Source organism: Dendropsophus ebraccatus, chromosome 11 (assembly GCF_027789765.1).
Source record: "Dendropsophus ebraccatus isolate aDenEbr1 chromosome 11, aDenEbr1.pat, whole genome shotgun sequence".
NCBI lineage: Eukaryota > Metazoa > Chordata > Amphibia > Anura > Hylidae > Dendropsophus > Dendropsophus ebraccatus.
Window position 1 is genome coordinate 779,710 of NC_091464.1, and position 23,180 is coordinate 802,889.

At 50.5% G+C, this 23,180-nt stretch overlaps 1 protein-coding gene across 2 annotated transcripts in view; it reads right to left on the reverse strand.

Moving 5' to 3' along the window:
- The window catches only part of LOC138767378 (synaptotagmin-2-like), a 180,792-nt gene that overhangs the window by 54,477 nt on the left and 103,135 nt on the right, over positions 1 to 23,180 (reverse strand). The window lies entirely within an intron of this gene.

The following is a 23,180-nucleotide window of genomic DNA, read 5'->3' on the forward strand; positions in this document are numbered from 1 at the left end:
ATTACAGAGTACATGGAGTATATATCCCCTAGGATTACAGAGTACATGGAGTATATCCCCTAGGATTACAGAGTATATGGAGTATATATCCCCTAGGATTACAGAGTATATGGAGTATATATCCCCTAGGATTACAGAGTACATGGAGTATATCCCCTAGGATTACAGAGTACATGGAGTATATCCCCTAGGATTACAGAGTACATGGAGTATATCCCCTAGGATTACAGAGTACATGGAGTATATCCCTTAGGATTACAGAGTACATGGAGTATATCTCCCCTAGGATTACAGAGTACATGGAGTATATCTATTAGGATTACAGAGTACATGGAGTATATCCCTTAGGATTACAGAGTACATGGAGTATATCTCCCCTAGGATTACAGAGTACATGGAGTATATCTATTAGGATTACAGAGTACATGGAGTATATCCCCTAGGATTACAGAGTACATGGAGTATATCCCCTAGGATTACAGAGTATATGGAGTATATATCCCCTAGGATTACAGAGTACATGGAGTATATCCCCTAGGATTACAGAGTACATGGAGTATATCCCCTAGGATTACAGAGTACATGGAGTATATCCCCTAGGATTACAGAGTACATGGAGTATATCCCCTAGGATTACAGAGTACATGGAGTATATCCCCTAGGATTACAGAGTACATGGAGTATATCTCCCCTAGGATTACAGAGTACATGGAGTATATATCCCCTAGGATTACAGAGTACATGGAGTATATCTATTAGGATTACAGAGTACATGGAGTATATCCCCTAGGATTACAGAGTACATGGAGTATATCCCCTAGGATTACAGAGTACATGGAGTATATCCCTTAGGATTACAGAGTACATGGAGTATATATCCCCTAGGATTACAGAGTATATGGAGTATATCCCCTAGGATTACAGAGTATATGGAGTATATCCCTTAGGATTATAGAGTACATGGAGTATATATCCCCTAGGATTACAGAGTACATGGAGTATATCCCCTAGGATTACAGAGTACATGGAGTATATCCCCTAGGATTACAGAGTACATGGAGTATATCCCCTAGGATTACAGAGTACATGGAGTATATCTATTAGGATTACAGAGTACATGGAGTATATCCCCTAGGATTACAGAGTACATGGAGTATATATCCCCTAGGATTACAGAGTACATGGAGTATATCCCCTAGGATTACAGAGTACATGGAGTATATCCCCTAGGATTACAGAGTACATGGAGTATATCCCCTAGGATTACAGAGTACATGGAGTATATCTATTAGGATTACAGAGTACATGGAGTATATCTCCCCTAGGATTACAGAGTACATGAAGTATATCCCCTAGGATTACAGAGTACATGGAGTATATCCCCTAGGATTACAGAGTACATGGAGTATATCTATTAGGATTACAGAGTACATGGAGTATATCCCCTAGGATTACAGAGTACATGGAGTATATATCCCCTAGGATTACAGAGTACATGGAGTATATATCCCCTAGGATTACAGAGTACATGGAGTATATATCCTCTAGGATTACAGAGTACATGGAGTATATATCCCTTAGGATTACAGAGTACATGGAGTATATCCCCTAGGATTACAGAGTACATGGAGTATATCTATTAGGATTACAGAGTACATGGAGTATATCCCCTAGGATTACAGAGTACATGGAGTATATCCCTTAGGATTACAGAGTACATGGAGTATATATCCCCTAGGATTACAGAGTACATGGAGTATATATATTAGGATTACAGAGTACATGGAGTATATATCCCCTAGGATTACAGAGTACATGGAGTATATATCCCCTAGGATTACAGAGTACATGGAGTATATATCCCCTAGGATTACAGAGTACATGGAGTATATATCCCTTAGGATTACAGAGTACATGGAGTATATCCCCTAGGATTACAGAGTATATGGAGTATATCCCCTAGGATTACAGAGTACATGGAGTATATCCCTTAGGATTACAGAGTACATGGAGTATATCCCCTAGGATTACAGAGTACATGGAGTATATCCCCTAGGATTACAGAGTATATGGAGTATATCCCCTAGGATTACAGAGTACATGGAGTATATATCCCCTAGGATTACAGAGTACATGGAGTATATCCCCTAGGATTACAGAGTATATGGAGTATATATCCCCTAGGATTACAGAGTACATGGAGTATATCTATTAGGATTACAGAGTACATGGAGTATATCCCTTAGGATTACAGAGTACATGGAGTATATCCCCTAGGATTACAGAGTACATGGAGTATATCCCCTAGGATTACAGAGTACATGGAGTATATATCCCCTAGGATTACAGAGTACATGGAGTATATCCCCTAGGATTACAGAGTACATGGAGTATATATCCCCTAGGATTACAGAGTACATGGAGTATATCTATTAGGATTACAGAGTATATGGAGTATATATCCCCTAGGATTACAGAGTACATGGAGTATATCCACTAGGATTACAGAGTACATGGAGTATATCCCTTAGGATTACAGAGTACATGGAGTATATCCCTTAGGATTACAGAGTACATGGAGTATATCCCCTAGGATTACAGAGTACATGGAGTATATCCCCTAGGATTACAGAGTACATGGAGTATATCTATTAGGATTACAGAGTACATGGAGTATATCTATTAGGATTACAGAGTACATGAAGTATATCCCCTAGGATTACAGAGTACATGGAGTATATCCCCTAGGATTACAGAGTACATGGAGTATATCCCCTAGGATTACAGAGTACATGGAGTATATCCCCTAGGATTACAGAGTACATGGAGTATATCCCCTAGGATTACAGAGTACATGGAGTATATCCCCTAGGATTACAGAGTATATCCCCTAGGATTACAGAGTACATGGAGTATATCCCCTAGGATTACAGAGTATATGGAGTATATCCCCTAGGATTACAGAGTACATGGAGTATATATCCCCTAGGATTACAGAGTACATGGAGTATATCCCCTAGGATTACAGAGTACATGGAGTATATCCCCTAGGATTACAGAGTACATGGAGTATATATCCCCTAGGATTACAGAGTATATGGAGTATATCCCCTAGGATTACAGATTATATGGAGTATATCCCTTAGGATTACAGAGTACATGGAGTATATATCCCCTAGGATTACAGAGTATATGGAGTATATCCCCTAGGATTACAGAGTACATGGAGTATATCTATTAGGATTACAGAGTACATGGAGTATATCCCCTAGGATTACAGAGTACATGGAGTATATCCCCTAGGATTACAGAGTACATGGAGTATATATCCCCTAGGATTACAGAGTACATGGAGTATATCTCTATTAGGATTACAGAGTACATGGAGTATATCCCCTAGGATTACAGAGTACATGGAGTATATATCCCCTAGGATTACAGAGTACATGGAGTATATCCCCTAGGATTACAGAGTACATGGAGTATATATCCCCTAGGATTACAGAGTACATGGAGTATATCCCCTAGGATTACAGAGTACATGGAGTATATATCCCCTAGGATTACAGAGTACATGGAGTATATATCCCCTAGGATTACAGAGTACATGGAGTATATCTCTATTAGGATTACAGAGTACATGGAGTATATCCCCTAGGATTACAGAGTACATGGAGTATATCTATTAGGATTACAGAGTACATGGAGTATATCTCCCCTAGGATTACAGAGTACATGGAGTATATCTATTAGGATTACAGAGTACATGGAGTATATATCCCCTAGGATTACAGAGTACATGGAGTATATATCCCCTAGGATTACAGAGTACATGGAGTATATCCCCTAGGATTACAGAGTACATGGAGTATATCCCCTAGGATTACAGAGTACATGGAGTATATATCCCTTAGGATTACAGAGTACATGGAGTATATATCCCCTAGGATTACAGAGTACATGGAGTATATCTATTAGGATTACAGAGTACATGGAGTATATCCCCTAGGATTACAGAGTACATGGAGTATATCCCCTAGGATTACAGAGTACATGGAGTATATCCCTTAGGATTACAGAGTACATGGAGTATATATCCCCTAGGATTACAGAGTATATGGAGTATATCCCCTAGGATTACAGAGTATATGGAGTATATCCCTTAGGATTATAGAGTACATGGAGTATATATCCCCTAGGATTACAGAGTACATGGAGTATATCTATTAGGATTACAGAGTACATGGAGTATATCCCCTAGGATTACAGAGTATATGGAGTATATCCCCTAGGATTACAGAGTACATGGAGTATATCCCCTAGGATTACAGAGTACATGGAGTATATCTATTAGGATTACAGAGTACATGGAGTATATCCCCTAGTATTACAGAGTACATGGAGTATATCCCCTAGTATTACAGAGTATATGGAGTATATCCCCTAGGATTACAGAGTACATGGAGTATATCCCTTAGGATTACAGAGTACATGGAGTATATCTCCCCTAGGATTACAGAGTACATGGAGTATATCTATTAGGATTACAGAGTACATGGAGTATATATCCCCTAGGATTACAGAGTACATGGAGTATATCCCCTAGGATTACAGAGTACATGGAGTATATCTCCCCTAGGATTACAGAGTACATGGAGTATATATCCCCTAGGATTACAGAGTACATGGAGTATATCCCCTAGGATTACAGAGTACATGGAGTATATATCCCCTAGGATTACAGAGTACATGGAGTATATCTATTAGGATTACAGAGTACATGGAGTATATCCCCTAGGATTACAGAGTACATGGAGTATATCCCCTAGGATTACAGAGTACATGGAGTATATCCCCTAGGATTACAGAGTACATGGAGTATATCCCCTAGGATTACAGAGTACATGGAGTATATCCCTTAGGATTACAGAGTACATGGAGTATATATCCCCTAGGATTACAGAGTATATGGAGTATATCCCCTAGGATTACAGAGTATATGGAGTATATCCCCTAGGATTACAGAGTACATGGAGTATATCCCCTAGGATTACAGAGTACATGGAGTATATCCCTTAGGATTATAGAGTACATGGAGTATATATCCCCTAGGATTACAGAGTACATGGAGTATATCTATTAGGATTACAGAGTACATGGAGTATATCCCCTAGGATTACAGAGTACATGGAGTATATCCCCTAGGATTACAGAGTATATGGAGTATATATCCCCTAGGATTACAGAGTATATGGAGTAGATATCCCCTAGGATTACAGAGTACATGGAGTATATCCCCTAGGATTACAGAGTACATGGAGTATATCCCCTAGGATTACAGAGTACATGGAGTATATCCCCTAGGATTACAGAGTACATGGAGTATATCTATTAGGATTACAGAGTACATGGAGTATATCCCCTAGGATTACAGAGTACATGGAGTATATCCCTTAGGATTACAGAGTACATGGAGTATATCCCTTAGGATTACAGAGTACATGGAGTATATCCCCTAGGATTACAGAGTACATGGAGTATATCCCCTAGGATTACAGAGTACATGGAGTATATCCCCTAGGATTACAGAGTACATGGAGTATATCCCTTAGGATTACAGAGTACATGGAGTATATCCCCTAGGATTACAGAGTACATGGAGTATATCTCCCCTAGGATTACAGAGTACATGGAGTATATATCCCCTAGGATTACAGAGTACATGGAGTATATCCCCTAGGATTACAGAGTACATGGAGTATATCCCCTAGGATTACAGAGTATATGGAGTATATATCCCCTAGGATTACAGAGTACATGGAGTATATATCCCCTAGGATTACAGAGTACATGGAGTATATCCCCTAGGATTACAGAGTACATGGAGTATATATCCCCTAGGATTACAGAGTACATGGAGTATATCTCTATTAGGATTACAGAGTACATGGAGTATATCCCTTAGGATTACAGAGTACATGGAGTATATCCCCTAGGATTACAGAGTACATGGAGTATATCCCCTAGGATTACAGAGTACATGGAGTATATATCCCCTAGGATTACAGAGTACATGGAGTATATCCCCTAGGATTACAGAGTACATGGAGTATATCTATTAGGATTACAGAGTACATGGAGTATATATCCCCTAGGATTACAGAGTACATGGAGTATATATCCCCTAGGATTACAGAGAACATGGAGTATATCCCCTAGGATTACAGAGTACATGGAGTATATCTCCCCTAGGATTACAGAGTACATGGAGTATATATCCCCTAGGATTACAGAGTACATGGAGTATATCCCCTAGGATTACAGAGTACATGGAGTATATATCCCCTAGGATTACAGAGTACATGGAGTATATCTATTAGGATTACAGAGTACATGGAGTATATATCCCCTAGGATTACAGAGTACATGGAGTATATATCCCCTAGGATTACAGAGTACATGGAGTATATCCCCTAGGATTACAGAGTACATGGAGTATATCCCCTAGGATTACAGAGTACATGGAGTATATCCCCTAGGATTACAGAGTACATGGAGTATATCCCCTAGGATTACAGAGTATATGGAGTATATCCCCTAGGATTACAGAGTATATGGAGTATATCCCCTAGGATTACAGAGTACATGGAGTATATCCCCTAGGATTACAGAGTACATGGAGTATATCCCTTAGGATTATAGAGTACATGGAGTATATATCCCCTAGGATTACAGAGTACATGGAGTATATCTATTAGGATTACAGAGTACATGGAGTATATCCCCTAGGATTACAGAGTACATGGAGTATATCCCCTAGGATTACAGAGTACATGGAGTATATCCCCTAGGATTACAGAGTACATGGAGTATATCCCCTAGGATTACAGAGTACATGGAGTATATATCCCCTAGGATTACAGAGTACATGGAGTATATCCCCTAGGATTACAGAGTACATGGAGTATATATATTAGGATTACAGAGTACATGGAGTATATATCCCTTAGGATTACAGAGTACATGGAGTATATCCCCTAGGATTACAGAGTACATGGAGTATATCCCCTAGGATTACAGAGTACATGGAGTATATATATTAGGATTACAGAGTACATGGAGTATATATCCCCTAGGATTACAGAGTATATGGAGTATATCCCCTAGGATTACAGAGTATATGGAGTATATCCCCTAGGATTACAGAGTACATGGAGTATATCCCCTAGGATTACAGAGTACATGGAGTATATATATTAGGATTACAGAGTACATGGAGTATATCCCCTAGGATTACAGAGTACATGGAGTATATATATTAGGATTACAGAGTACATGGAGTATATCCCCTAGGATTACAGAGTACATGGAGTATATATCCCCTAGGATTACAGAGTACATGGAGTATATATCCCCTAGGATTACAGAGTATATGGAGTATATCCCCTAGGATTACAGAGTACATGGAGTATATATCCCTTAGGATTACAGAGTACATGGAGTATATCCCCTAGGATTACAGAGTACATGGAGTATATCCCCTAGGATTACAGAGTACATGGAGTATATATCCCCTAGGATTACAGAGTACATGGAGTATATCTATTAGGATTACAGAGTACATGGAGTATATCCCCTAGGATTACAGAGTACATGGAGTATATCTATTAGGATTACAGAGTACATGGAGTATATCCCCTAGGATTACAGAGTACATGGAGTATATCCCCTAGGATTACAGAGTACATGGAGTATATATCCTTTAGGATTACAGAGTACATGGAGTATATCCCCTAGGATTACAGAGTACATGGAGTATATCCCCTAGGATTACAGAGTATATGGAGTATATATCCCCTAGGATTACAGAGTACATGGAGTATATCCCCTAGGATTACAGAGTACATGGAGTATATCCCCTAGGATTACAGAGTACATGGAGTATATATCCCTTAGGATTACAGAGTACATGGAGTATATCCCCTAGGATTACAGAGTACATGGAGTATATCCCCTAGGATTACAGAGTATATGGAGTATATATCCCCTAGGATTACAGAGTACATGGAGTATATCCCCTAGGATTACAGAGTACATGGAGTATATCCCCTAGGATTACAGAGTACATGGAGTATATATCCCCTAGGATTACAGAGTACATGGAGTATATCCCCTAGGATTACAGAGTACATGGAGTATATATCCCCTAGGATTACAGAGTACATGGAGTATATCCCCTAGGATTACAGAGTACATGGAGTATATCCCCTAGGATTACAGAGTACATGGAGTATATCCCCTAGGATTACAGAGTATATGGAGTATATATCCCCTAGGATTACAGAGTACATGGAGTATATCCCCTAGGATTACAGAGTACATGGAGTATATCCCCTAGGATTACAGAGTACATGGAGTATATATCCCCTAGGATTACAGAGTACATGGAGTATATCCCCTAGGATTACAGAGTACATGGAGTATATCCCTTAGGATTACAGAGTACATGGAGTATATCCCTTAGGATTACAGAGTACATGGAGTATATCCCCTAGGATTACAGAGTACATGGAGTATATTCCCTAGGATTACAGAGTACATGGAGTATATCCCCTAGGATTACAGAGTACATGGAGTATATCCCTTAGGATTACAGAGTACATGGAGTATATCCCCTAGGATTACAGAGTACATGGAGTATATCCCTTAGGATTATAGAGTACATGGAGTATATATCCCCTAGGATTACAGAGTACATGGAGTATATCTATTAGGATTACAGAGTACATGGAGTATATCCCCTAGGATTACAGAGTACATGGAGTATATCCCCTAGGATTACAGAGTACATGGAGTATATCCCCTAGGATTACAGAGTACATGGAGTATATCCCCTAGGATTACAGAGTACATGGAGTATATCCCCTAGGATTACAGAGTACATGGAGTATATATATTAGGATTACAGAGTACATGGAGTATATATCCCTTAGGATTACAGAGTACATGGAGTATATCCCCTAGGATTACAGAGTACATGGAGTATATCTATTAGGATTACAGAGTACATGGAGTATATCCCCTAGGATTACAGAGTACATGGAGTATATCCCCTAGGATTACAGAGTACATGGAGTATATCCCCTAGGATTACAGAGTACATGGAGTATATATATTAGGATTACAGAGTACATGGAGTATATCCCCTAGGATTACAGAGTACATGGAGTATATATATTAGGATTACAGAGTACATGGAGTATATCCCCTAGGATTACAGAGTACATGGAGTATATATCCCCTAGGATTACAGAGTACATGGAGTATATATCCCCTAGGATTACAGAGTATATGGAGTATATCCCCTAGGATTACAGAGTACATGGAGTATATATCCCTTAGGATTACAGAGTACATGGAGTATATCCCCTAGGATTACAGAGTACATGGAGTATATCCCCTAGGATTACAGAGTACATGGAGTATATATCCCCTAGGATTACAGAGTACATGGAGTATATCTATTAGGATTACAGAGTACATGGAGTATATCCCCTAGGATTACAGAGTACATGGAGTATATCCCCTAGGATTACAGAGTACATGGAGTATATCTATTAGGATTACAGAGTACATGGAGTATATCCCCTAGGATTACAGAGTACATGGAGTATATCCCCTAGGATTACAGAGTACATGGAGTATATCCCTTAGGATTACAGAGTACATGGAGTATATCCCCTAGGATTACAGAGTACATGGAGTATATCCCCTAGGATTACAGAGTATATGGAGTATATATCCCCTAGGATTACAGAGTACATGGAGTATATCCCCTAGGATTACAGAGTACATGGAGTATATCCCCTAGGATTACAGAGTACATGGAGTATATATCCCTTAGGATTACAGAGTACATGGAGTATATCTCCCCTAGGATTACAGAGTACATGGAGTATATCCCTTAGGATTACAGAGTACATGGAGTATATCCCCTAGGATTACAGAGTACATGGAGTATATCCCCTAGGATTACAGAGTACATGGAGTATATATCCCCTAGGATTACAGAGAACATGGAGTATATCCCCTAGGATTACAGAGTACATGGAGTATATATCCCCTAGGATTACAGAGTACATGGAGTATATCCCCTAGGATTACAGAGTACATGGAGTATATATCCCCTAGGATTACAGAGTACATGGAGTATATCCCCTAGGATTACAGAGTACATGGAGTATATATCCCCTAGGATTACAGAGTACATGGAGTATATCCCCTAGGATTACAGAGTACATGGAGTATATCCCCTAGGATTACAGAGTACATGGAGTATATCCCCTAGGATTACAGAGTATATGGAGTATATATCCCCTAGGATTACAGAGTACATGGAGTATATCCCCTAGGATTACAGAGTACATGGAGTATATCCCCTAGGATTACAGAGTACATGGAGTATATCCCCTAGGATTACAGAGTACATGGAGTATATCCTCTAGGATTACAGAGTATATGGAGTATATCCCCTAGGATTACAGAGTACATGGAGTATATATCCCCTAGGATTACAGAGTACATGGAGTATATCCCCTAGGATTACAGAGTACATGGAGTATATCCCCTAGGATTACAGAGTACATGGAGTATATCCCCTAGGATTACAGAGTACATGGAGTATATCCCCTAGGATTACAGAGTACATGGAGTATATATCCCCTAGGATTACAGAGTACATGGAGTATATCCCCTAGGATTACAGAGTATATGGAGTATATCCCTTAGGATTACAGAGTACATGGAGTATATCTCCTAGGATTACAGAGTACATGGAGTATATCTATTAGGATTACAGAGTATATGGAGTATATATCCCCTAGGATTACAGAGTACATGGAGTATATATCCCCTAGGATTACAGAGTACATGGAGTATATATCCCATAGGATTACAGAGTACACCTCACCTGACAGACCCCCCACATCCATCTGTAAGCAGGGGGTACACCTCACCTGACAGACCCCCCACATCCATCTGTAAGCAGGGGGTACACCTCACCTGACAGACCCCCCCCCCCCACATCCATCTGTAAGCAGGGGGTACACCTCACCTGACAGACCCCCCCCCACATCCATCTGTAAGCAGGGGGTACACCTCACCTGACAGACACCCCCCCCCACATCCATCTGTAAGCAGGGGGTACACCCCACCTGACAGACCCCCCCCCCCACATCCATCTGTAAGCAGGGGGTACACCTCACCTGACAGACCCCCCACATCCATCTGTAAGCAGGGGGTACACCTCACCTGACAGACCCCCCACATCCATCTTTTAGCAGGGGGTACACCTCACCTGACAGACCCCCCCCCCACATCCATCTGTAAGCAGGGGGTACACCTCACCTGACAGACCCCCCACATCCATCTGTAAGCAGGGGGTACACCTCACCTGACAGACCCCCCCCACATCCATCTGTAAGCAGGGGGTACACCTCACCTGACAGACCCCCCCCCCCCACATCTGTAAGCAGGGGGTACACCTCACCTGACAGACCCCCCCCCACATCCATCTGTAAGCAGGGGGTACACCTCACCTGACAGACCCCCCACATCCATCTGTAAGCAGGGGGTACACCTCACCTGACAGACCCCCCACATCCATCTGTAAGCAGGGGGTACACCTCACCTGACAGACCCCCCCCCACATCCATCTGTAAGCAGGGGGTACACCTCACCTGACAGACCCCCCACATCCATCTGTAAGCAGGGGGTACACCTCACCTGACAGACCCCCCACATCCATCTGTAAGCAGGGGGTACACCTCACCTGACAGACCCCCCTCCCCCACATCCATCTGTAAGCAGGGGGTACACCTCACCTGACAGACGCCCACATCCATCTGTAAGCAGGGGGTACACCTCACCTGACAGACCCCCCCCCCCCCACATCCATCTGTAAGCAGGGGGTACACCTCACCTGACAGACCCCCCCCCCCCTACATCCATCTGTAAGCAGGGGGTACACCTCACCTGACAGACCCCCCCCCCCCCACACACATCTGTAAGCAGGGGGTACACCTCACCTGACAGACCCCCCCCCCCACATTCATCTGTAAGCAGGGGGTACACCTCACCTGACAGACCCCCCACATCCATCTGTAAGCAGGGGGTACACCTCACCTGACAGACCCCCCACATCCATCTGTAAGCAGGGGGTACACCTCACCTGACAGACCCCCCACATCCATCTGTAAGCAGGGGGTACACCTCACCTGACAGACCCCCCCCACATCCATCTGTAAGCAGGGGGTACACCTCACCTGACAGACCCCCCCCCCACATCCATCTGTAAGCAGGGGGTACACCTCACCTGACAGACCCCCCCCCCCCACATCCATCTGTAAGCAGGGGGTACACCTCACCTGACAGACCCCCCCCCACATCCATCTGTAAGCAGGGGGTACACCTCACCTGACAGACCCCCACATCCATCTGTAAGCAGGGGGTACACCTCACCTGACAGACCCCCACATCCATCTGTAAGCAGGGGGTACACCTCACCTGACAGACCCCCCCCCCCACATCCATCTGTAAGCAGGGGGTACACCTCACCTGACAGACCCCCCCCCCCACATCCATCTGTAAGCAGGGGGTACACCTCACCTGACAGACACCCCCCCCCACATCTGTAAGCAGGGGGTACACCTCACCTGACAGACCCCCCCCCAAATCCATCTGTAAGCAGGGGATACACCTCACCTGACAGACCCCCCTCCCCCACATCCATCTGTAAGCAGGGGGTACACCTCACCTGACAGACCTCACCTGACAGACCCCCCACATCCATCTGTAAGCAGGGGGTACACCTCACCTGACAGACTCCCCCCCACATCCATCTGTAAGCAGGGGGTACACCTCACCTGACAGACCCCCCCCACACATCCATCTGTAAGCAGGGGATACACCTCACCTGACAGACCCCCCACATCCATCTGTAAGCAGGGGGTACACCTCACCTGACAGACCCCCCCCCCCCCCCACATCCATCTGTAAGCAGGGGGTACACCTCACCTGACAGACCCCCCACATCCATCTGTAAGCAGGGGGTACACCTCACCTGACAGACCCCCCCCCCCACATCCATCTGTAAGCAGGGGATACACCTCACCTGACAGACCCCCCCCACATCCATCTGTAAGCAGGGGGTACACCTCACCTGACAGACCCCCCCCCCCCACATCTGTAAGCGGGGGGTACACCTCACCTGACAGACCCCCCACATCTATCTGTAAGCAGGGGGTACACCTCACCTGACAGACCCCCCACATCCATCTGTAAGCAGGGGGTACACCTCACCTGACAGACCCCCCACATCCATCTGTAAGCAGGGGGTACACCTCACCTGACAGACCCCCCCCCCACATCCATCTGTAAGCAGGGGGTACACCTCACCTGACAGACCCCCCCCCCCCCACATCCATCTGTAAGCAGGGGGTACACCTCACCTGACAGACCCCCCACATCCATCTGTAAGCAGGGGGTACACCTCACCTGACAGACCCCCCCCCACATCCATCTGTAAGCAGGGGGTACACCTCACCTGACAGACCCCCCCACATCCATCTGTAAGCAGGGGGTACACCTCACCTGACAGACCCCCCACATCCATCTGTAAGCAGGGGGTACACCTCACCTGACAGACCCCCCACATCCATCTGTAAGCAGGGGGTACACCTCACCTGACAGACCCCCCACATCCATCTGTAAGCAGGGGGTACACCTCACCTGACAGACCCCCACATCCATCTGTAAGCAGGGGGTACACCTCACCTGACAGCCCCCCCCCCACATCCATCTGTAAGCAGGGGGTACACCTCACCTGACAGACCCCCCACATCCATCTGTAAGCAGGGGGTACACCTCACCTGACAGACCCCCACATCCATCTGTAAGCAGGGGGTACACCTCACCTGACAGCCCCCCCCCCACATCCATCTGTAAGCAGGGGGTACACCTCACCTGACAGACCCCCCCCCCACATCCATCTGTAAGCAGGGGGTACACCTCACCTGACAGACCCCCCACATCCATCTGTAAGCAGGGGGTACACCTCACCTGACAGACCCCCCACATCCATCTGTAAGCAGGGGGTACACCTCACCTGACAGACCCCCCTCCCCCACATCCATCTGTAAGCAGGGGGCACACCTCACCTGACAGACCCCCACATCCATCTGTAAGCAGGGGGTACACCTCACCTGACAGACCCCCCCCCACATCCATCTGTAAGCAGGGGGTACACCTCACCTGACAGACCCCCCACATCCATCTGTAAGCAGGGGGTACACCTCACCTGACAGACCCCCCACATCCATCTGTAAGCAGGGGGTACACCTCACCTGACAGACCCCCCACATCCATCTGTAAGCAGGGGGTACACCTCACCTGACAGACCCCCCCCACACATCCATCTGTAAGCAGGGGGTACACCTCACCTGACAGACCCCCCCCCCCACATCCATCTGTAAGCAGGGGGTACACCTCACCTGACAGACCCCCACATCCATCTGTAAGCAGGGGGTATACCTCACCTGACAGACCCCCCACATCCATCTGTAAGCAGGGGGTACACCTCACCTGACAGACCCCCACATCCATCTGTAAGCAGGGGGTACACCTCACCTGACAGACCCCCCACATCCATCTGTAAGCAGGGGGGACACCTCACCTGACAGACCCCCCCCCCCACATCCATCTGTAAGCAGGGGGTACACCTCACCTGACAGACCCCCCACATCCATCTGTAAGCAGGGGGTACACCTCACCTGACAGACCCCCCCCCCCACATCCATCTGTAAGCAGGGGGTACACCTCACCTGACAGACCCCCCACATCCATCTGTAAGCAGGGGGTACACCTCACCTGACAGACCCCCCACATCCATCTGTAAGCAGGGGGTACACCTCACCTGACAGACCCCCCACATCCATCTGTAAGCAGGGGGTACACCTCACCTGACAGACCCCCCACATCCATCTGTAAGCAGGGGGTACACCTCACCTGACAGACCCCCACCCCACATCCATCTGTAAGCAGGGGGTACACCTCACCTGACAGACCCCCCTCCCCCACCTCCATCTGTAAGCAGGGGGTACACCTCACCTGACAGACCCACCCCCCCACATCCATCTGTAAGCAGGGGGTACACCTCACCTGACAGACCCCCCCCCCCCCACATCCATCTGTAAGCAGGGGGTACACCTCACCTGACAGACCCCCCCCCCCACATCCATCTGTAAGCAGGGGGTACACCTCACCTGACAGACCCCCCACATCCATCTGTAAGCAGGGGGTACACCTCACCTGACAGACCCCCCCCACATCCATCTGTAAGCAGGGGGTACACCTCACCTGACAGACCCCCCCCCCCCACATCCATCTGTAAGCAGGGGGTACACCTCACCTGACAGACCCCCCACATCCATCTGTAAGCAGGGGGTACACCTCACCTGACAGACCCCCCCCCCCACATCTGTAAGCAGGGGGTACACCTCACCTGACAGACCCCCCACATCCATCTGTAAGCAGGGGGTACACCTCACCTGACAGACCCCCCCCCCACATCCATCTGTAAGCAGGGGGTACACCTCACCTGACAGACCCCCCACATCCATCTGTAAGCAGGGGGTACACCTCACCTGACAGACCCCCCACATCCATCTGTAAGCAGGGGGTACACCTCACCTGACAGACCCCCCAAATCCATCTGTAAGCAGGGGGTACACCTCACCTGACAGACCCCCACATCCATCTGTAAGCAGGGGGTACACCTCACCTGACAGACCCCCCCCCCCACATCCATCTGTAAGCAGGGGGTACACCTCACCTGACAGGACCCCTCACATCCATCTGTAAGCAGGGGGTACACCTCACCTGACAGACCCCCCCCCCCCACATCCATCTGTAAGCTGGGGGTACACCTCACCTGACAGACCCCCCCCACATCCATCTGTAAGCAGGGGGTACACCTCACCTGACAGACCCCCCCCCCCCCACATCCATCTGTAAGCAGGGGGTACACCTCACCTGACAGACTCCCCACATCCATCTGTAAGCAGGGGGTACACCTCACCTGACAGACCCCCCCCCCCCACATCCATCTGTAAGCAGGGGGTACACCTCACCTGACAGACCCCCCCACATCCATCTGTAAGCAGGGGGTACACCTCACCTGACAGACCCCCCCCCACATCCATCTGTAAGCAGGGGGTACACCTCACCTGACAGACCCCCCCCCACATCCATCTGTAAGCAGGGGGTACACCTCACCTGACAGACCCCCCTCCCCCACATCCATCTGTAAGCAGGGGGTACACCTCACCTGACAGACCCCCCCCCCCCACATCCATCTGTAAGCAGGGGGTACACCTCACCTGACAGACCCTCCACATCCATCTGTAAGCAGGGGGTACACCTCACCTGACAGACCCCCCACATCCATCTGTAAGCAGGGGGTACACCTCACCTGACAGACCCTCCACATCCATCTGTAAGCAGGGGGTACACCTCACCTGACAGACCCCCCACATCCATCTGTAAGCAGGGGGTACACCTCACCTGACAGACCCCCCACATCCATCTGTAAGCAGGGGGTACACCTCACCTGACAGACCCCCCACATCCATCTGTAAGCAGGGGGTACACCTCACCTGACAGACCCCCCCCCCCACATCCATCTGTAAGCAGGGGTACACCTCACCTGACAGACCCCCCACATCCATCTGTAAGCAGGGGGGTACACCTCACCTGACAGACCCCCCCCCCCACATCCATCTGTAAGCAGGGGGTACACCTCACCTGACAGACCCCCCCCCACATCCATCTGTAAGCAGGGGGTACACCTCACCTGACAGACCCCCCTCCCCCACATCCATCTGTAAGCAGGGGGTACACCTCACCTGACAGACCCCCCCCCCCCCACATCCATCTGTAAGCAGGGGGTACACCTCACCTGACAGACCCCCCACATCCATCTGTAAGCAGGGGGTACACCTCCCCTGACAGACCCCCCCCCCCCCACATCCATCTGTAAGCAGGGGGTACACCTCACCTGACAGACCCCCCCCCACATCCATCTGTAAGCAGGGGGTACACCTCACCTGACAGACCCCCCCCCCCCACATCCATCTGTAAGCAGGGGGTACACCTCACCTGACAGACCCCCCCCCCACATCCATCTGTAAGCAGGGGGTACACCTCACCTGACAGACCCCCCCCCCCACATCCATCTGTAAGCAGGGGGTACACCTCACCTGACAGACCCCCCCACATCCATCTGTAAGCAGGGGTACACCTCACCTGACAGACCCCCCCCCACATCCATCTGTAAGCAGGGGGTACACCTCACCTGACAGACCCCCCACATCCATCTGTAAGCAGGGGGTACACCTCACCTGACAGACCCCCCACATCCATCTGTAAGCAGGGGGTACACCTCACCTGACAGACCCCCCACATCCATCTGTAAGCAGGGGGTACACCTCACCTGACAGACCCCCCCCCCCCACATCCATCTGTAAGCAGGGGGTACACCTCACCTGACAGACCCCCCCCCCCCCCCCACATCCATCTGTAAGCAGGGGGTACACCTCACCTGACAGACCCCCCCCCCCCACATCCATCTGTAAGCAGGGGGTACACCTCACCTGAACCCCCACATCCATCTGTAAGCAGGGGGTACACCTCACCTGACAGACCCCCCACATCCATCTGTAAGCAGGGGGTACACCTCACCTGACAGGGCCCCCCACATCCATCTGTAAGCAGGGGGTACACCTCACCTGACAGACCCCCCACATCCATCTGTAAGCAGGGGGTACACCTCACCTGACAGACCCCCCCCCCACATCCATTTGTAAGAAGGGGGTACACCTCACCTGACCCCCACATCCATCTGTAAGCAGGGGGTACACCTCACTTGACAGACCCCCCCCCCCCCCATCCATCTGTAAGCAGGGGGTACACCTCACCTGACCCCCACATCCATCTGTAAGCAGGGGGTACACCTCACCTGACAGACCCCCCACATCCATCTGTAAGCAGGGGGTACACCTCACCTGACAGACCCCCCTCCCCCACATCCATCTGTAAGCAGGGGGTACACCTCACCTGACAGACCCCCCACATCCATCTGTAAGCAGGGGGTACACCTCACCTGACAGACCCCCCACATCCATCTGTAAGCAGGGGGTACACCTCACCTGACAGACCCCCCCCCCCACATCCATTTGTAAGAAGGGGGTACACCTCACCTGACCCCCACATCCATCTGTAAGCAGGGGGTACACCTCACTTGACAGACCCCCCCCCCCCCATCCATCTGTAAGCAGGGGGTACACCTCACCTGACCCCCACATCCATCTGTAAGCAGGGGGTACACCTCACCTGACAGACCCCCCACATCCATCTGTAAGCAGGGGGTACACCTCACCTGACAGACCCCCCTCCCCCACATCCATCTGTAAGCAGGGGGTACACCTCACCTGACAGACCCCCCACATCCATCTGTAAGCAGGGGGTACACCTCACCTGACAGACCCCCCCCCCCCACATCCATCTGTAAGCAGGGGGTACACCTCACCTGACAGACCCCCCCCCACATCCATCTGTAAGCAGGGGGTACACCTCACCTGACAGACCCCCCCCCACATCCATCTGTAAGCAGGGGGTACACCTCACCTGACAGACCCCCCCCCCCCCACATCCATCTGTAAGCAGGGGTACACCTCACCTGACAGACCCCCCCCCCACATCCATCTGTAAGCAGGGGGTACACCTCACCTGACAGACCCCCCCCCCCACATCCATCTGTAAGCAGGGGGTACACCTCACCTGACAGACACCCCCCCCCCCCCACATCCATCTGTAAGCAGGGGGTACACCTCACCTGACAGCCCCCCCCCCCCACATCCATCTGTAAGCAGGGGGTACACCTCACCTGACAGACCCCCCCACCCCCCCACATCCATCTGTAAGCAGGGGGTACACCCCACCTGACAGACCCCCCACATCCATCTGTAAGCAGGGGGTACACCTCACCTGACAGACCCCCCACATCCATCTGTAAGCCGGGGGTACACCTCACCTGACAGACCCCCCCCCCCACATCCATCTGTAAGCAGGGGGTACACCTCACCTGACAGACCCCCCCCCCCACATCCATCTGTAAGCAGGGGGTACACCTCACCTGACAGACCCCCCCCCCACATCCATCTGTAAGCAGGGGGTACACCTCACCTGACAGACCCCCCCCCCACATCCATCTGTAAGCAGGGGGTACACCTCACCTGACAGACCCCCCCCCCACATCCATCTGTAAGCAGGGGGTACACCTCACCTGACAGACACCCCCCCCCCACATCCATCTGTAAGCAGGGGGTACACCCCACCTGACAGACCCCCCCATATCCATCTGTAAGCAGGGGGTCCACCCCACCTGACAGACCCCCCACATCCATCTGTAAGCAGGGGGTACACCTCACCTGACAGACCCCCCCCCCCCACATCCATCTGTAAGCAGGGGGTACACCTCACCTGACAGACCCCCCCCCCCACATCCATCTGTAAGCAGGGGGTACACCTCACCTGACAGACCCCCCACATCCATCTGTAAGCAGGGGGTACACCTCACCTGACAGACCCCCCACATCCATCTGTAAGCAGGGGGTACACCTCACCTGACAGACCCCCCCCCACATCCATCTGTAAGCAGGGGGTACACCTCACCTGACAGACCCCCCACATCCATCTGTAATCAGGGGGTACACCTCACCTGACAGACCCCCCACATCCATCTGTAAGCAGGGGGTACACCTCACCTGACAGACCCCCCACATCCATCTGTAAGCAGGGGGTACACCTCACCTGACAGACCCCCACATCCATCTGTAAGCAGGGGGTACACCTCACCTGACAGACCCCCCCCCACATCTGTAAGCAGGGGGTACACCTCACCTGACAGACTCCCCCCCACATCCATCTGTAAGCAGGGGGTACACCTCACCTGACAGACCCCCCCCACATCCATCTGTAAGCAGGGGGTACACCTCACCTGACAGACCCCCCACATCCATCTGTAAGCAGGGGGTACACCTCACCTGACAGACCCCCCCCCCACATCCATCTGTAAGCAGGGGGTACACCTCACCTGACAGACCCCCCCCCACATCCATCTGTAAGCAGGGGGTACACCTCACCTGACAGACCCCCCACATCCATCTGTAAGCAGGGGGTACACCTCACCTGACAGACCCCCCCCACATCCATCTGTAAGCAGGGGGTACACCTCACCTGACAGACCCCCCACATCCATCTGTAAGCAGGGGGTACACCTCACCTGACAGACCCCCCACATCCATCTGTAAGCAGGGGGTACACCTCACCTGACAGACCCCCCTCCCCCACATCCATCTGTAAGCAGGGGGTACACCTCACCTGACAGACGCCCACATCCATCTGTAAGCAGGGGGTACACCTCACCTGACAGACCCCCCTCCCCCACATCCATCTGTAAGCAGGGGGTACACCTCACCTGACAGACACCCCCCCCCCACATCCATCTGTAAGCAGGGGGTACACCTCACCTGACAGACCCCCCCCCCACATCCATCTGTAAGCAGGGGGTACACCTCACCTGACAGACCCCCCCCCACATCCATCTGTAAGCAGGGGGTACACCTCACCTGACAGACCCCCCCCCCACATCCATCTGTAAGCAGGGGGTACACCTCACCTGACAGACCCCCCCCCCACATCCATCTGTAAGCAGGGGGTACACCTCACCTGACAGACCCCCCCCCCACATCCATATGTAAGCAGGGGGGTACACCTCACCTGAAAGACCCCCCCACATCCATCTGTAAGCAGGGGGTACACCTCACCTGACAGACCCCCCACATCCATCTGTAAGCAGGGGGTACACCTCACCTGACAGACCCCCCCCCCACATCCATCTGTAAGCAGGGGGTACACCTCACCTGACAGACCCCCCACATCCATCTGTAAGCAGGGGGTACACCTCACCTGACAGACCCCCCCCCCACATCCATCTGTAAGCAGGGGGTACACCTCACCTGACAGACCCCCCCCCCACATCCATCTGTAAGCAGGGGGTACACCTCACCTGACAGACCCCCCCACATCCATCTGTAAGCAGGGGGTACACCTCACCTGACAGACCCCCCCCCCCCACATCCATCTGTAAGCAGGGGGTACACCTCACCTGACAGACCCCTCACATCCATCTGTAAGCAGGGGGTACACCTCACCTGACAGACCCCCCACATCCATCTGTAAGCAGGGGGTACACCTCACCTGACAGACCCCCCCCCCCCACATCCATCTGTAAGCAGGGGGTACACCTCACCTGACAGACCCCCACATCCATCTGTAAGCAGGGGGTACACCTCACCTGACAGACCCCCCCCACATCCATCTGTAAGCAGGGGGTACACCTCACCTGACAGACACCCCCCCCCACATCCATCTGTAAGCAGGGGGTACACCTCACCTGACAGACCCCCCCCCACATCCATCTGTAAGCAGGGGGATACACCTCACCTGACAGACCCCCCCCCACATCCATCTGTAAGCAGGGGTACACCTCACCTGACAGACCCCCCCCCACATCCATCTGTAAGCAGGGGGTACACCTCACCTGACAGACCCCCCCCACATCCATCTGTAAGCAGGGGGTACACCTCACCTGACAGACCCCCCCCCCCCACATCCATCTGTAAGCAGGGGGTACACCTCACCTGACAGACCCCCCCCCACATCCATCTGTAAGCAGGGGGTACACCTCACCTGACAGACCCCCCCCCCACATCTGTAAGCAGGGGGTACACCTCACCTGACAGACCCCCCACATCCATCTGTAAGCAGGGGGTACACCTCACCTGACAGACCCCCCACATCCATCTGTAAGCAGGGGGTACACCTCACCTGACAGACCCCCCACATCCATCTGTAAGCAGGGGGTACACCTCACCTGACAGACCCCCCCCACATCCATCTGTAAGCAGGGGGTACACCTCACCTGACAGACCCCCCCCACATCCATCTGTAAGCAGGGGGTACACCTCACCTGACAGACCCCCCACATCCATCTGTAAGCAGGGGGTACACCTCACCTGACAGACCCCCCTCCCCCACATCCATCTGTAAGCAGGGGGTACACCTCACCTGACAGACCCCCCCCCACATCCATCTGTAAGCAGGGGGTACACCTCACCTGACAGACCCCCCCACATCCATCTGTAAGCAGGGGGTTACACCTCACCTGACAGACCCCCCCCACATCCATCTGTAAGCAGGGGGTACACCTCACCTGACCGGAACCCCCCCCCCCCACATCCATCTGTAAGCAGGGGGTACACCTCACCTGACAGACCCCCCCCCCACATCCATCTGTAAGCAGGGGGGTACACCTCACCTGACAGACCCCCCACATCCATCTGTAAGCAGGTGGTACACCTACACCTGACAGACCCCCCCCACATCCATCTGTAAAGCAGGGGGTACACCTCACCTGACAGACCCCCCCCCACATCCATCTGTAAGCAGGGGGTACACCTCACCTGAACAGACCCCCCACATCCATCTGTAAGCAGGGGGTACATACCCTCACCTGACAGACCCCCACATCCATCTGTAAGCAGGGGGGTACACCTCACCTGACAGACCCCCACCCACCCCCCCACATCCATCTGTAAGCAGGGGGTACACCTCACCTGACAGACACCCCCCCCACACATCTGTAAGCAGGGGGGTACCACCTCACCTGACAGACCCCCTCCCACATTCCATCTGTAAGCAGGGGGTACACCTCACCTGACAGACCCCCCCCCACATCCATCTGTAAGCAGGGGTACACCTCACCTGACAGACCCCCCACATCCATCTGTAAGCAGGGGGGGGTACACCTCACCTGACAGACCCCCCCCCCCCCACATCCATCTGTAAGCAGGGGGTACACCTCACATGACCAGACCCCCCCACACACATCCATCTGTAAGCAGGGGTTACACCTCACCTGACAGACCCCCCCACATCCATCTGTTAAGCAGGGGGTACACCTCACCTGACAGACCCCCCCCCACATCCATCTGTAAGCAGGG